This window comes from Heterocephalus glaber, unplaced genomic scaffold, assembly GCF_053883595.1.
Source record: "Heterocephalus glaber isolate CG9 unplaced genomic scaffold, H.glaber_assembly_v1.0 deba00000546, whole genome shotgun sequence".
Classification (NCBI taxonomy): Eukaryota; Metazoa; Chordata; class Mammalia; order Rodentia; family Bathyergidae; genus Heterocephalus; species Heterocephalus glaber.
This window is the reverse complement of record NW_028258147.1, coordinates 1930852-1946774: the sequence shown is the minus strand read 5'-3', so window position 1 is coordinate 1946774 and position 15923 is coordinate 1930852.

The window sequence follows — 15923 nt, the reverse complement described above, 5'->3', positions numbered from 1 at the left end:
ACACATTTAATTCAAAATAAACTAAAAGTGTGAAAGTTAAAGGGTGGAAAACAATACTCCGTGTGACAAGAACCCGAAACAAAAAGCAGGAGTAGCTATCCTCTTTGCAGATCAAGTGGATTTCAAACCAACACTGATTAAGGGAGACAAAGAAGGACACTACATCCTTGTAAAGGAAACAATCCAAGAGGAAGAGATGACAATCATAAATATCTGCACCAAACACTAGTGCACCCATCTATATAAAACAAGTACTAACGGACATGAAAAATCATATAAACACTAATACAAAAAACAATACAAAAGTAACTAACACAAACTAATACAATAATAAACTAATACAAAATTAACGGGGGACCTCAATACCCCACTGTCACAAATAGATAGATCAACTAGACAAAAAACAAGCAACAAAATACTAGAACTCAATCAAACTCCTGAACAAATGAACTTAACAGATGTTTACAGAGTGTTCCACCCCACAAAATCAGAATACACATTCTTTTCAGCTGCACACAGGTTGTTCTCCAAAACAGACCACATACTCGCTCATAGAACATATTTAGGTAAGTGCAAAGGAATTGAAGTTATCACCTGTATATTATCAGACCACAGTGCGATGAAACTGGAGATCAATAGCAAAAGAAACCACAAAAATTTCATGAACACATGGAAATTGAACAACACACTTCTGAATAACCAATGGGTCACAGAGGAAATTAAAGAAGAAATCAGACAGTTCCTTCAATTAAATGACAATGACAATACAATATATTGGAATCTATGCGACATAATGAAAGCAGTCTTACCAGGGAAATTCATAGCAGTGAATACGCATATTAGGAAAACAGAGTGAGCCCAATTAAACAACCTGATCCTGAACCTCAAGCTTCTAGAAAAAGAAGAGCAGGACAAACCCCAAGCTCATACAAGGGAGGAAATTATAAAGATCAGAGCAGAAATCAATGCAATGGAGACTAAGAGAACAATACAAAACATCAATGAAGACAAGAGTTGGATCTTCGAAAAAATAAACAAAATTGACAAACCCTTAGCCAACCTTATCAGAAAAAGGAAAGAAATGGCCCAAATCCATGCAATTAGGAATGAAAAGGGTGAAATTACAACAGACCCAGCAGAAATCCAGAGGATCATTAATACCGACTTCCAGAACCTATATGCCAATAAGATGGAAAACACAGGGAAATGGATAGATTCCTAGATATGTATGAATTACCAAATTTGAATGAAGAAGACCTAAAAATTCTAAACAACACAATATCAAACAATGAAATTGAAAATATAATTAAAAACTTACCAACTAAGATAACCCCAGGTCCTGATGGCTTCACTGCCAAATTCTACAAAACATTTAGAGAGGAACTACTGACACTATTGTTTAAACTCTTCAATGAAATTGAAAGGGAAGCAACACTCCTAAATTCATTCCTGAAAGCAAGCATCACCTTGATTCCCAAGCAGAGAAAGACCCAATCGAAAAAGAGAACTATAGGCCAATCTCACTAATGAACATAGATGCAAAAATCCTTAATAAGATACTGGGCAATAGAATGCAGAAGATCATCACAAAGATCATACATCCTGACCAAGTGAGATTCATCGTAGGGATGCAGGGATGGTTCAACATATGCAAATCAATCAATGTAATACACTATATCAATAGAGCCAAGGACAAAAAATGTATGATCATCTCAACAGATGCAGAAAAAGCATTTGACAAAATCCAACACACATTTATGATAAAGACCCTACCAAAAATCAGAATAGATGGTCTCTACCTCAATCTGATAAAAGCCATCTATGAAAAACCAACAGCCAATATCATACTAAATGTTCAAAAACTGATATCTTTCACACTAAAATCAGGAACAAGACAAGGATGCCCACTATCACCACTCCTGTTCAATATAGTTTTGGAAACATTAGCCACAGCAATTAGACAAGAGAAAGAAATAAAAGGAATAAGGATAGGAAATGAAGAAGTCAAATTGCCATTATTTGCAGATGACATGATACTTTATACAGAAGACCCCAAGAACTCCACCAAAAGTCTTCTAGACTTAATAACCAAACTCAATAAAGTAGCTGGATGCAAGGTCAACACACAAAAATCAATAGCTTTCCTTTACACGAACAAGAGACTCACTGAGAGAGAAATAGGGCAAATAATTCCTTTCACAATAGCATCCAAAAAACTGAAATACCTAGGAATCAACCTAACAAAAGAAATCAAAGACCTCTTCTCTGAAAACTATATCACTCTGAAAAGAGAGATTGAAGATGATATCAGAAAATGGACAGACATCCCTTGCTCTTGGGTAGGAAGGATTAATATAGTGAAAATGGCCATACTTCCAAAACTGCTGTACAGATTCAATGCAATCCCACTTGAAATCCCAGCAGCATACTTCATGGACCTTGAGAAAACAATCCAAAAATTCATTTGGAACAAGAAAAGACCCAGAATAGCTAAAGCAATTCTAGGTAACAGAGACATGGCAGGGGGTATCACAATCCCCAACTTGAAACTATACTACAAAGCTACTGTGATAAAAACAGCATGGTACTGGCAAAGAAACAGGCCTGAGGACCAGTGGAACAGATTAGAAAATGCAGAAAGAACTCCAGACACACTCAGCCATCTCATCTTTGACAAAGGAGCCAAACACCCTCACTGGAGGAAAGATAGCCTCTTTAATAAATGGTGCTGGAAAAATTGGGTTTCACCTTGCCAAAGATTAAAACTAGACCTATGTCTCTCACCATACACTAAACTAAAATCTAAATGGATTAAAGATCTAAATATTAAAACAGAAACACTGAACCGACTGGAAGAGAGGCTAGGTAGAAGTCTTGAAGACATTGGTATAGGAAAAGATTTTATGAACAAAACCTCAGTTGCTTGTGAACTAGCACAAACAATCCACAAGTGGGATCTGTTCTTACTAAAAAGCTTCTTCACAGCAAGAGAAACCACCAGCAATTTGAAGAGACAACCCACAATGTGGGAAACAATTTTCACCAGCTGTCCCTCAGACAAAGGTCTACTATCTCAAATCTATAAAGAACTTAAAAAATTCAGACTTCCCAAATTTAAAGACCCAGTCCAAAAATGGGCATCTGAAATGAAAAGACATTTCTCACACAAAGAATTAGATATGGCAAATAAACACATAAAAAATGTTCAACCTAATGGGTCATTTGAGAGATGCAAATGAAAACAATGCTGAGATTCCACCTCACCCCAGGAAGAATAACTGATATCAAGAAATAAACCAGTAACGAATGCTGGTGGGGCTGTGGGCAAAGATGAACACTGCTCCACTGCTGGTGGGAGTGTAGACTGGTGCAAGCACTGTGGAAATCAGTATGGAGATACCTCAAAGAACTAGGCTGGAAGTCCCATTTGACCCAGCTATTACCCTCCTGCGTATCTTCCCTGAAGAATTAAAAGAATCATATCACAGTGATATATGTGCACCCATGTTCATAGCAGCACAGTTTGTGATAGCTAAGACTTGGAAACAGCCCAAATGCCCATCAACTGGAGACTGGATCAAGAAAATGTGGGGTTTTTTCATAAAATGGAGTACTACTCAGCCATAAAAAATGAGAAATTAGAGACATTTATAGCTAAGTGGATGCACATTGAGGCGATACTCTTTAAATGAAATAAATAGGACCCACATGTATAAATACCAAATAGTTTCTCTAGTGTGAGAAACTGAAAGTGTAAATAAGGACTAAAATGTATAATAGGTCATGTGAAATAGGAAGAAAAGGGGCAAAGGGGAAGGAAGTGGGAGGGCTAAGGGAAAGGATAGAAGGGAATGGGATTAATATGAGAAAATGGAAAAACAGGAACAAAATCTTTGTAAATAGGGAGGGCTGGAGGGGTTGAAGGGAGGGCTGGGCAAAGGTGAAAAATAAGAACCAAGAGAGACTATGTAAAGGTGCAAATTTCCAATGATGAATATCATTATATTGTATACCTAAAATGTACCAATGATTAGAATGAATAATCGATAATGCAAAATAGGAAGAAAATGTCCAAAGGGGTAGGGGTAGTGGGAGGGGCAGGGGAAAGGAAAGAAGAGAAAGGAAAAATGCTGAGAAATGGAAAAAATGGAAATAAAGTCTTTGTAAATATGGAAGGGTGGAGGGGGTGAAGGGAGGGCTAGGAAAGGGGAAAAGATAAGAACCAAGATGCATTATGTAAAGGTACAAGTTCCCAATGAGAAATGTAATTGTGTTGTATACCTACAGTGTACCAATAAAAGAATTTAATTTAAAAAAATTAACAACTATGTCCTGTAAATAAAGTTTATGATATTCTATTCTCATATGATTCGTAAGACTCTGTCTTCTTTCAAGGCAAAGTTATAAAACTGTTTGCCCTTGTCCTATTCCGGTAAATTCACTTGCTACATCACTAGAAAAACCACCCCCTTTAACAAAATATGTAAAAGCTGAAACATCTCTTTGTTCAATGCTGTTATGGTTCATATCTAGAGGTCCCCCCAAAGTCTCATGTGCTCATAGGCTTTCTCAGAAGTGGCCAGATCTAGATACTGGAACTAATTCATGGTGCAATGCTAGGCCCAACAGCACTAGGATTAAGGGTGCAAATGCTACTCACCCTAAGTAGTCTCAATAAGATAAAAGAGGCAAAAAGATGCTGTGAAGCTCCCTTGTTGCTTTTGTTCCTTGTGGCAACTGTTTCTTCTCTGCAATGCCCCCCTGCCATGTACCACTCTGCGTTAGAGCCAGCTGTTATGGACTGAAATCTCTACAAACTGTGAGCTAAATAAACCCTTTCCCCTTTAACTTTGAGTGTCCAGTATTTTGTCTCAACAACGAGAGAAAAGTAACTAAGACAAATGCTCAGCCATTTTATACACAGAGTCTGCTGAGCCAGAGCATACACCTTAAATAAATCCTCCTGACTCCCATTTGGTCTCTCCTGTCTCTTGGAATTCTACAACACAAGAAGGGCTTGTAGTCATTGGGGATCGCTCAGTACCAACCTAAAGCTGCAAATAAGAGTCCTGAAAACACAGGACACAGCTCAGGTTTATTATGTGTGTGTGTGTGTGTGTGTGTGTGTGTCAGTCCTTTCATATTTTATGGAATATAATACTGAATGTCATAAACACTAAATGTAGTTCTCTGAACTTTAATGTTCATTAGGAAATTAAAATTAACTTGGTTTCAAAAATATGCTGACATGAACAAAGTCTTATTAGATCCAAAAAAAACCCAATGGCCACAGCTGTGATGCTGATGGCAATGTGTACCAATATCAAGTAAAAGCATCAGTCATTTCTTGTGTCAACATCTTCTTGAGAACCCACTGTCAGCATCATGACTATAATTTCCATGCATTCAACATGGAAATTCAAATATATTTGAAGTATTACTTGAGTTCCTATTCTAGATTCAGCACTTCTACAGATGGGAAAATTCAAAATAAGAAGACATAAGTAGAGGCAAATGGTAGGGACATACCAAGAACCTTCTTCACACTGTACTCTTTCCTGGAATCTGGACATCTCTATAGCTGGAATTACAGAACTTTTCCCCTCCCCAACCTTCTTCTCCCATTCACTCTCATGAGTTCAACTCAACTCCAGGCTTTTAAATCTAAGTGTCTTGAAAGAAGTAGCTGATGAATCCATAGATCATCATGGATCCATGGGTCATTCAGGTCGATATGAATAGCATTAAAGAAAAATTATTCAGTGATATGTGTTAAACTATGAGAAGGAGGTCCTAATCAGGCCTGTTGCACTGGATGCAGGAGCACCATGACAGGGTCCTGCAATGGGGGACAGAGATTGGCCTCAGCAGTGAATACAGCATGGGCAAGTGACAATTGATTACCAAGGAGCAGTGCTGGGGTCAGCAGTGGAAAATTACTGAGAGACATCAGAGGTTGGAGGATTCTGATTAAACTGCCCTAACACGATTCTTGTTGGAGACAAGCTGCAGCGATCTGATCTCATCTGGATGATTGGAGAAGATGGGGAACTTTGATTATCATTGAGAGTGATCAGACACCACGTACAGAGAGTTCTTGCTTTTCTAACTTAGACGTTCTTTTCTAGGGCCTGAGATTTAGCTCAGTGGTGCCAGAGCCTGCCTGGCAAGAGAAAGGTCCTGAGTTCAATCCCCAGTACTAAAAAAAGAAGCTCTTTTCTAAAACTCTGACTTATGAGGAAGTACACAGTTAGACCTAGCAAAAGATTCAGAAACCAAGCAAAGAATCGTCATCAAATACTGACCAAAAGTTTGGCCAAGCAAAGAATCTTTCTTTATTAATAAGTTTTCAATGGGTTTCATTATGGATAAGGGAGCAGAGAACCTATGAGAACTAGGACTGGACTTGGGAGCATTGAAAGTATGAGGTGAGCTGTAGAGAGAGCAGGGATTGTGGAAGCTGTAGAGCAAGGCGAATCCTATGCATACAGTGTGTCCATAGTGCCCTTACTTGGCACAGAGGAAACAAGAAAGCACCTCATGGGACTGAAGAACACAGAGCAGGTGGGAGTGGGAAAAGAGAGACCAAGACAGAGGCAGAAAGCAAGGTAGGAAAGAGAAGAGGGAGAACTAGAAAATGCAGGTATCTTGGGGGTCTAGAGAGACCATAATTATTGGTTCCTGGAATTTAGAGCGTGATTTTTGTCTGTCTTGTGCTGTTTCTTTTCACTTGTAAAAAATCAAGAGCTGGGGATTTAGCTCAGTGGCGCCACGCCTGTCTCGCAAGTGCAAGGTCCTGAGTTTGATCCCCAGTATCAAAAATAAATAAATAAACAACCCAAAAAACCCAAACAAACAGAGAGGAAAGCATGAGATTAGAGTTGAGGAAAATGAGGAGCAAATCCTGGAGGAGCATCCACAGGCCCTGGCCTCTGTTACCAGTTTCCTGAGACCCAGAGCCCCACTCCTATGTGTGCTTTCTCCATACCCAAAACACATTCCCAAAGGCTGTGCCTTTTCCTGGTCCGTGCTATAAATATACACACCATAGTGAACAGCTGCCAGCAGCCACTCTTCCCAAAGGTTCTCCCTCCCACTAAGCCCATGGCCCAAGAGCCATCTGCAAGGGCCCATCTGAGGATCCTGGGAAGCCTTCTCTTACCCAAACAATGCTAAACCTGCACCCCAAGACCCTTAGTCTGGACAAAGAGACATACACCTAGAAGGAATTTGCACCTCTCATCCACTATCCAAAATATATTTGATTAACAAATGTATGTTTGTTTTCTTCTTAGCAGCAAGCTAACAGCAATTTCCCTGCCAGGATGTGAGGACTGTTGGAGAAAGAGAAGTCATTCTATGTAAAAGTCCTGCTTCATAGAGGCTTTGAGTATCCAGAGAGAAGTCAAAAATGGGCTTCTTTTCCTGACAATTGAAAAAAAAAAAAGAAAAAGAAAAGGGCGAACCTTTCTTTTTACTGTTTCAAGGAACAACCTGCCTAATGCTAAGATAAGGAGAGTAATAGTTTTATATTCAAAAGCCACATAATTCTATATTTATGTAAACCTGCTCTTGGCTGTGAGCTATGTTAATAAATTTTTAATCTCTTTGGGGCATTATGTCCTGATATTCCTCTTTCCAGCTGTCACCCTAAGATGAATACAGCTGGGTGGCTAGAAGCACACTGAGGTCTCTGACACACCTGCAGAAGAAAACTAAGATCTGCTCACCTGAGGCCATGCTACATGCCCTGTCTAGGGCATGAAACCAGCAGGCACACGGTCCTGTGCTGATGCAGAGGACATGGCTGGGGAGAAGCAGGGGACACAGGAGTGGAGCAGCACTTGTGTGTCAGGAATGGTGGGCACGCTGCTCCTCAAACTTCAAAGTAAACAAGGATCAGTTGGGAACTCATGAAAATGTGAGTTCTGGCTCAGAGTCTGGGTGGGGCTGAAATCCTAGTTTTCTGACATACTCCCCAATGATGCCATTTCCCCTGATCCCCTCACCTTCCCCTGAGAAGCAAAAGAATGCTACAGAACAGGAGGTGAAGATGATTCCAAAACTGTTCCTCATCCGAAAATTGCCTTGGTCTGTTCCTGGACCTACGCTTGAGTTCCAGATTAGTTCCAAATAATGTTTAATTTTATATGCCCTAGTATACTGTTAAAACCTGACCCCAGACCCCTGAAACAAGACCTCAGGAGGAGCTTCCTGTGGCTGGCCTCAAAAGCCCAGTGCATAGATGTACGCTGCCCTCTGCTGGTCGTAGTATGACATGCACACGGTGAACTTGCCCTGGACGTGGGGCTGGGTGAAGGTTTCAGATCACACCTGAAACTGCCTGGCCAGGTGTCAGCCAGGAAAGGGCTGGGCATTCCCACCTGGTAGGTTCCTTCTCCCTCAAATCTTCAAATACCCACATTTTCTGAGCTTGGTCACAGGTTTCTGAGGGCAAGTTCCTCAGGCTGTATGTTGGGTCCCTAAGGGCATTTGTAATCGCGTGCTATTGAGTGGTGAGTGTTTTATAATTACTTCGGATTTTTTTTTCTAAAGAGACAAGAAAGAATATATTTGCTGAAAAGTATATTCCAAGCTCTTCTGAGATGAAACCTGTTGAGAACATCACAATATCTTCATTTTACATTTGAAGAAGCTGAGGCTTAGAAAAAAGTGAAAGGTTGCATTGACAGTAGAAAAGAACCTAAAACATAGTTTATGGCACTCACATAGGGTTCCTAGGTCATGGCCAGTGCTGCTTCACTCCATGTGAAAAGTGCGAAACTCCTTCAAGACCAGGATGGGTGATTCACTGGGCACTTGATTTTGCCCAATAAATCAATTTGGCAAAGGTAGCTTCTTGGTCAGGAGTGAGAGACCGAACAGCAGGCAGCCCTTACCAATTATTATTATTTTTATGTGGGCCATGGTCACACATTTAATAAATGGTAAGAATTAATGCTTCCAGATAAAACAGTGCAATGGCTTCCAAGTCCTCATTATTATGAAGTATAATATTTATGATCATTTTTGTCACTATTGCCTTTGGCTAATAATCCAAGAGATACATGATAAATGTCTTCATATGCAAATTTTTAAAAGAATAACCAAATGCCATATCTAATGTCTGAACAAAATAAATTTACATAGTCTTAGTTTATTAGTTGTATAAAAATAATACACTCTCTTCTTTTTCTTTCATACAATTCCTATGATATTACTATGGCAATTTTCTTCTCCTGTCTGCCCCAACATGACTACCGCAGATATTATTCTAATTCCATGAATAGCTAATAATTATATAAATAGTTTTGGCAATTATAATGGTTTGTTTTTTTCTTCATTCTAAGTTTAGGGCTTCTTTTGATTGTTTTTCTTATATTCATCTTTTATTTGCTTGGTTTGGTAATAGTAATGGGTTAGCAGTTGTTATGATTCTATGATTAAAGGTTTGGTTACTGTGCTGGCGCTGTTGGAAGAGGGTGGAACAGTGGGGGACGGGGGGCTTGTGTATTTCCTTGTGTCATTGAGAGGATGCCCTCCAAGCTGGCTGTGGGACTCTACTCACTTCTTTTCTGCATCCTGGCGCATGAAATGAGTGGTTTCTTCTGCCCTATACTCTCGAGGCATTTTGTTAGAGTGACAGAAAGTTGACTGATATATTTGGTATTGGAGAATTTTGAAATAATTATAGATGAAGAACATATTTTTTTCAAATTATGTGTTAACCTCTAAATGAAGGATTTGCTGAGAATATGGCATCATAAGTATAAAATAATTGGCCATATTTCCTTAAATGAGTTTATCAATCAGTTATCTCACTATATAACAAATACCTGAGATAGTCAATTTATGAAAAGAAAAGATTTACTTGCCTCACAGTTTTGGAAGTTTCAGTCCCTGCCTGGGTAGACCTACTACTTTGAGGACTGTGGTATAGGGTAGTCACACACTGTGGAAGAAGTGTATGATAGTGTCTAACTTCCTTCATGGCCAGGCCAAGTCTCTCATTGAGCAGACTAAAAAATTAAAATGAATAAAGGTCTGAGGTCACAGTAACCCTTTCAAGGGCAAGCCCCCAGTGACCTGAAGAAGATGCACTAGATGATATCTCTTACATATGTTTCAAAACCTTCCAAAGTGTCTCTCTAGGAAACAAGCCTTTAATGCACAACCCTAATCCAAACTACAGAAGTGAGTCTTTGACATTATACACGGAAGAGTCTACCTTAACAGTTAGCAGTTTCTTGAACTATCAAGGAGAACAGGTTAATTCCTTATTTTTCAATAAAATTTGAATTGCATGTTCAGCTTGCAGAGAGGAAAATACTAATAATGGATATTCTAGAATTAAATGTACTTTGTGGTAATGGAAGATATTTTTTAAAGTGAGCAAAACTTTATGCACTGAAGAAAATTCTTACCTTTATAAAGCATAGCAAAACTGAGTCCTCCCAAATTCTAATTTAACTGGCTTCTGATTCCCTAATGAATTGCCTATGTGTGTGCCTGCATATACATAATTGTGTACATATGAGTAAAATTTTCCTTGGATCACACCACATGAAAAAGAAACTGATATACTTTGACTAATGGGCAAGTCTGTCTTTAAACAGACAGGTCTATAAATCCATTAAACAAAATGAGCTTTAGAAGGAAAACATAAAGCAAACTCCTTCCTGGATTATTTTTCTGAAAGAAAATGTTGCTTCTAATTGATGCTTTGAAACTTGTTCCTGCCAATTAAAGTTGATGTCAAATATTTGGCAGTGCTTTGAGGAAAATGATTCGGTTCACCTTGATTCTCTAATTGAGACTTTCAGGGGTGCTTCTTTTTATCTGGAGTGTTGTGATGACATTGTCTACATGGGATGTTTCAACTTCAGTTCTTGCTCCTCTTCTCGCTGAGTGCTAAATTGCTTTTAGTTTATCTGACAATCTGTTATTTTTTCCTCCCCCCACAGGGTTCAGTAGTTGTCCTGGAAGTGTTGTCAATTGTTTTATGGAGACGCGACAGTCTTTGCCTTCACCTCGGATGTTGTCTCCTGGTTTCTGGCACAGAATCTTCTATCATAGACCATTCAGCATTCCATCCCGGATCCTTCAGCCTCCTTTACACAGAGAGACGGTGATTTGAGGCAAAAGGGTTCCTCCACCTCCTCAGATACAACTTTGACTGAATCCTCTTTTTCCTTTTTACCATATGGCTTCCCTGGATTTGGTCAATGGCAAGCAAAGGAACCTGAGTGTACAAACAGTTTGTAGAAGTTTCAGTCCATAATTGGCTGGCTCCAAGGCAGACAGGCTTTCCAGAGGAAAAACAGTTCATGGTGGCCAGAAGGTAGTAAAAGCAACAAGAGCCCCTTCCAGTTATTTTGAATGAAGTACTTTGGGTGTGACCCCACTGTGGCTTCCCCAGGCTGAGTTTATGAAGGACAATGCTGACAATGACCTCTCACAAACCCTCCTGTTAGGAATTGAAGACCCAGGACTCTTTGAAGGTGATAATGACTATGAGAAATCCATTGAATGTGATTTTGGGGGTCTTTGTTGTGTTGTGTGCATAGTGAAATGTTTGGCTTCATTTGGTGAAATACAGTTTGATAAGATGAACTGGTAGAGTGCTTTTTCTGTTGTTCCAATTCTAAGTCAGTCCTAAGGAAAATGAGGCTACTTGCTTGTGAGTAAAATGAATCCCTCCCGTGACTTCCCTAATAGAATGTGGGATAGAGTGTCCCCATATACTATACATAATTTCCCTTTTATTTTGGCACTCTTTGAGGCCTTGCACTTTTTAAAAAAATTGTTTTATTGGTAGATTTTAGGTATACAATATGTTTACATTTATCACTGGGTGCTTGTACCTGTACATGACGTATCTTGGTTCTCATTTTTTTCCCCATTACCTGTGCACCCTTCACCCCCTCCAGAGGCCTTGCACTCTTGCTGAAATGTTTCTCTGACATCAATAGTGACTCCATGGATATTTCCAATGTTTATATCCTTCTGTTATTTGCACAATCTCAGTGCCCAGTGATGAACCAGTAATTGTTTTCCCAAGGATCATGGCAGACAGCAGCATTGAGAATGTGCTAGGCCCAAATCCCAGAGTTGGTGAGTAGCAGTTGTAGACTTGGGCCTAAGACTCCAATCCTAACGTGTTTGATAAATAATATCTGTACTTGCAATTCTTAACAAACATCACCTTTATTGCTCTTAGTTAATGAGTGTGTATATATACTGTAGTGTAAATCCTGTAATTGACATCCCAAAGCCTCAGCAGCCACAGGTGGAAGGGAGGTCACCTTGGCAGACATTTAGGGAATCCATTGAGTTTCCATGGAGAGTTTGCACAGCCTCCAGACCTCCCCAGCGAGGTGTCTCTGGGGTCTCCAGATTTGGGCAATGTTTCCTGTCCTGGGTGTGGTATTGTGCACATGCTGACCTGAGGGACTGCCTGTGAGATACCAAAGCTGCACTGTGGTCTATGGTGGGGATGTGTCAGGCACTCCAATCCCTGAAACTGTACCTGGAATGTACTGGCTGGTACATGAAAGACACTAAATAGCTAAGTAAAAGTTAGTCACACAAAACTGGATTGGTGGCAGTGGAAGATATGGTTGCAATTAACACCTGGACTGCCTTTCAGAGGGTGCTGGTGGGGGGACCAGGAGGTGAGAGATTGGGGGCACATGCCCAGGTGGTGAGGTGAGTCCATGCACATTTATTTTTACCTGTGGCTTTGTGATTAAGCAATTTGTCTTCTGAAGTAAAAACAGCAACAACAGAAGTGGGTAGTGAAACAGGGTCATCTGAAGGCTGAGAAGAAGGAGAAAGGAACAAGTACTTGGACCACATGACCAGTGATTATTCTAGAAAGTTCCAGCAAGCAGACTTCTGTGGTTCTGCATTGTTACAAGATGGGACCAATTTGTCAAAGGGGCAAGAGGATGGGCAGCTTTCAAAGGTTGCCTTTGTGCTACATGCTCTACTTAATTTATTTCATTGAGACAATTCTTTCCTTAATTGAATTAAAATACTTAGGAAAGGAATTGCTTGGTCCTTCCCAGTATGCAGCACCACCCTTGCAGGGCAGTTCTCTAAGAAATTTGGCCAATGCAGAATTATGTTGTCAATATAAACATTCCTTTTCAATGGCAGAACAAAATAATATCTGATGTCATGGTCCTGTTCTCCTTTCCTCTCTATTCCACGACCAACACAGTATAGGGTAGGGTCCGAAGCCAGGGAGAGAGGTGGGAGATGAAGAAGAAACAAAGAAACCACGACTACTCTTGAAGTTTGGGACCAGGTGGAACCATAGCTTGTCGGCAGCTAATGGCCGCCTGGAGCACCACGTGCTCTTTATTTATAGCGCAAGGCAAACAGGAAGAGAAGGCGGGGCAAATAGTGCCATGTGGCCTACGTGGCCTAGGCGGAGCTAAGTGTGATTGTTTCATGATCCGGGCATGCACTGGTTGGGAACAGGGAAGGAAACACAATGTAACTGTCTCCTGGGGCTGTGGCATCTCTCTAATCTAGGGAGGAGAAAGGGAGTAGGGAGGAGGCGAAGGCCCATCTTCAGTCCTGGCCCACGGCATCTCTATTTGTCCTACTCTTCTCCCTTATGCTGTACCTGTTGAGATTCCCTCTGACCTTGTCTTATCCTGTCTGGTTCATGTGTTGATGCTGTCAAAAGAGCAAGACTAAGCATGCCAACAGCCTAGGCATGTGTACCCAGGCCTTCTGTTCCCTTGCTTCTTCCAGAGTGCTTTCCTAATTCTGTAGCAACCTGAGTGAGGGCTGCTGCTCTTTTCTGTTTAACACTGTGTGTCCTCTCATGGCTTTGGAAGTCTTGTTCTGGACCTGTCATTTTTCCCAGCCAGGAGCAATAAAGCTGTGCTTTGATATTAGGATTGGCATTAGTATTATTAACAAAATTTTAAAATATCAATAGGTTAAAGGATAAAAATGGATCTGATCCAAGAATGAGATTCATTCACTCCCTATCAACTAACCTGTACTTTACTTATAGTTCCCTCTCCTTCTTGGATAAATTGAATTGGAAATTTTAGAGGGGATAAAAAATTATCACTATCCCAGTTCATTCTTCTCCTACAATTTTCTCTCAATTTTGTTTTTATTTATTTTTAACAAACTAACAGTCATTATGCACCTATGTTCATCAGATTAAAATTACAGTAATAGTTTCTTAAAAGTATAAACCAGAAATAGACTGGTAAATTCATGAAGCTAAAAAATACCCAATTAAAGCTCTTGTTTAACCTACTGGAGTTGATTAAAATAGTCAAAGATTATTTGCAACAACTGCCATCAAGAAGTAGAATCTATTTCCCTACTCCTTTACTCTGCTGACATTGCCACTTGCTTAAAGATAGAATGAGACAGCAGTAACATTGCACATGTTCTAAGAATAGGCCAACTAGAATGCTACTGCCTGTGCACAAGTACAAGTTAGGCTCTTGGAGGATGAGGGAGACCCCTGGGGAACAGGAGTCCTAACCCTCCCTGATATCTCAGCCCACTCAAATGAAGTCTCAACATGAAAAGGAGAGAAACTGTCACCAGGTGGAGCAGAGACAGGCTACCAAACAATTCTGTCCCAAACTGCCAACTCACAAAATCATGACCAAATAAATAGTCATTTTTATAATAAGCTAACTTGTTACACAGAAATGGTTAACTAGTTAATCACTATTATAGAATAAAGATCTCCATTTCAATGACTCATGGTTTTAGTGGTCCTGGAAGAAATCTTATGAGGAATAATATACCTTTCTTTATGTGTGAGTCATAAAAGATTTCCTAATTCAACCACATTTACACTGTCCTATATGCACAGACAGTGAGCTGCCCCTTATGTGTAGATTCATAAGACTTCATATTACTGTCCAGTGGCTATGTGACATGCATGTATTATTGATATTGAGGTATATGATTTAACAGTCATTAGTAAAGTGTATTAAGGTTGTCTACCTATAGGTGCAAAATATCAGGTCAAATGCTATGTTATCAACCACTACCTTGAGGTTAATATCCATATCAAGATTCAACCAAAGTCAACTCATGAACAAGTGAGAACACATAAAAGACAAAAAAAAAAACCCTCATTACCTCAATGTTAGAAGCACTGAGAATCTACTAGGGAGCTTTTTTACAATGCTAGCAGTTCCTCTTCTACGTAAATGCCAGAAATGTGAACAGATATTCACCGAAAGACACAAAAGAATGTTCATGATATCATTACTTCATAATAGCACCAAACTGGAAACATCTCTCCTGTTCATCAACAGTTGAGTAAAATTAATGTGTAACTTCTCACAAAATACATATGGCTTTTTCAGTAGAATACTTTACAACAACATGCGTAAACAAGCTAGAAGACTTTCAAAGCATCATGAACTACCCAGAACAAGAAGGAATCTCTTGTGACAAATCAGACAATACTTGAAACAGTATTTATTTCAGATAAGCAGGCAGGAGCCCTCCCTTTTCATTACTTTCCACCTCTAATTTTATCTAGGCCTGACGAGAAGGATTTCAACCAATTTTCACACATCCCTAAAAAGAACATGTTGAACTCAAAATCACCCCTCTAGTCATGTAACTAAGGCTCTCTTTTTGTTTCTTTTAACCTAGGTAAGTCTTACTGTTGGAGTCTTCTTCCCTTGAGATAAATTATGAGCTAGGAGAATTTTCAATTTATCATGAAAGTTTTTTTTATAAATGTAATTAAAATTAATTATCAATGATATGAGGAAAAATTGGCTGGTTGCAACTGCTTCTTCCAGACTGTGTCTACTATGAAGTGCTACACTTCACCTGACATTTGTTTTCTCCTGTATTTCAGTTTTGATTTCCTTTTTTTTCCTGGATTAAAACCCATTGTATTTAGGATTTCT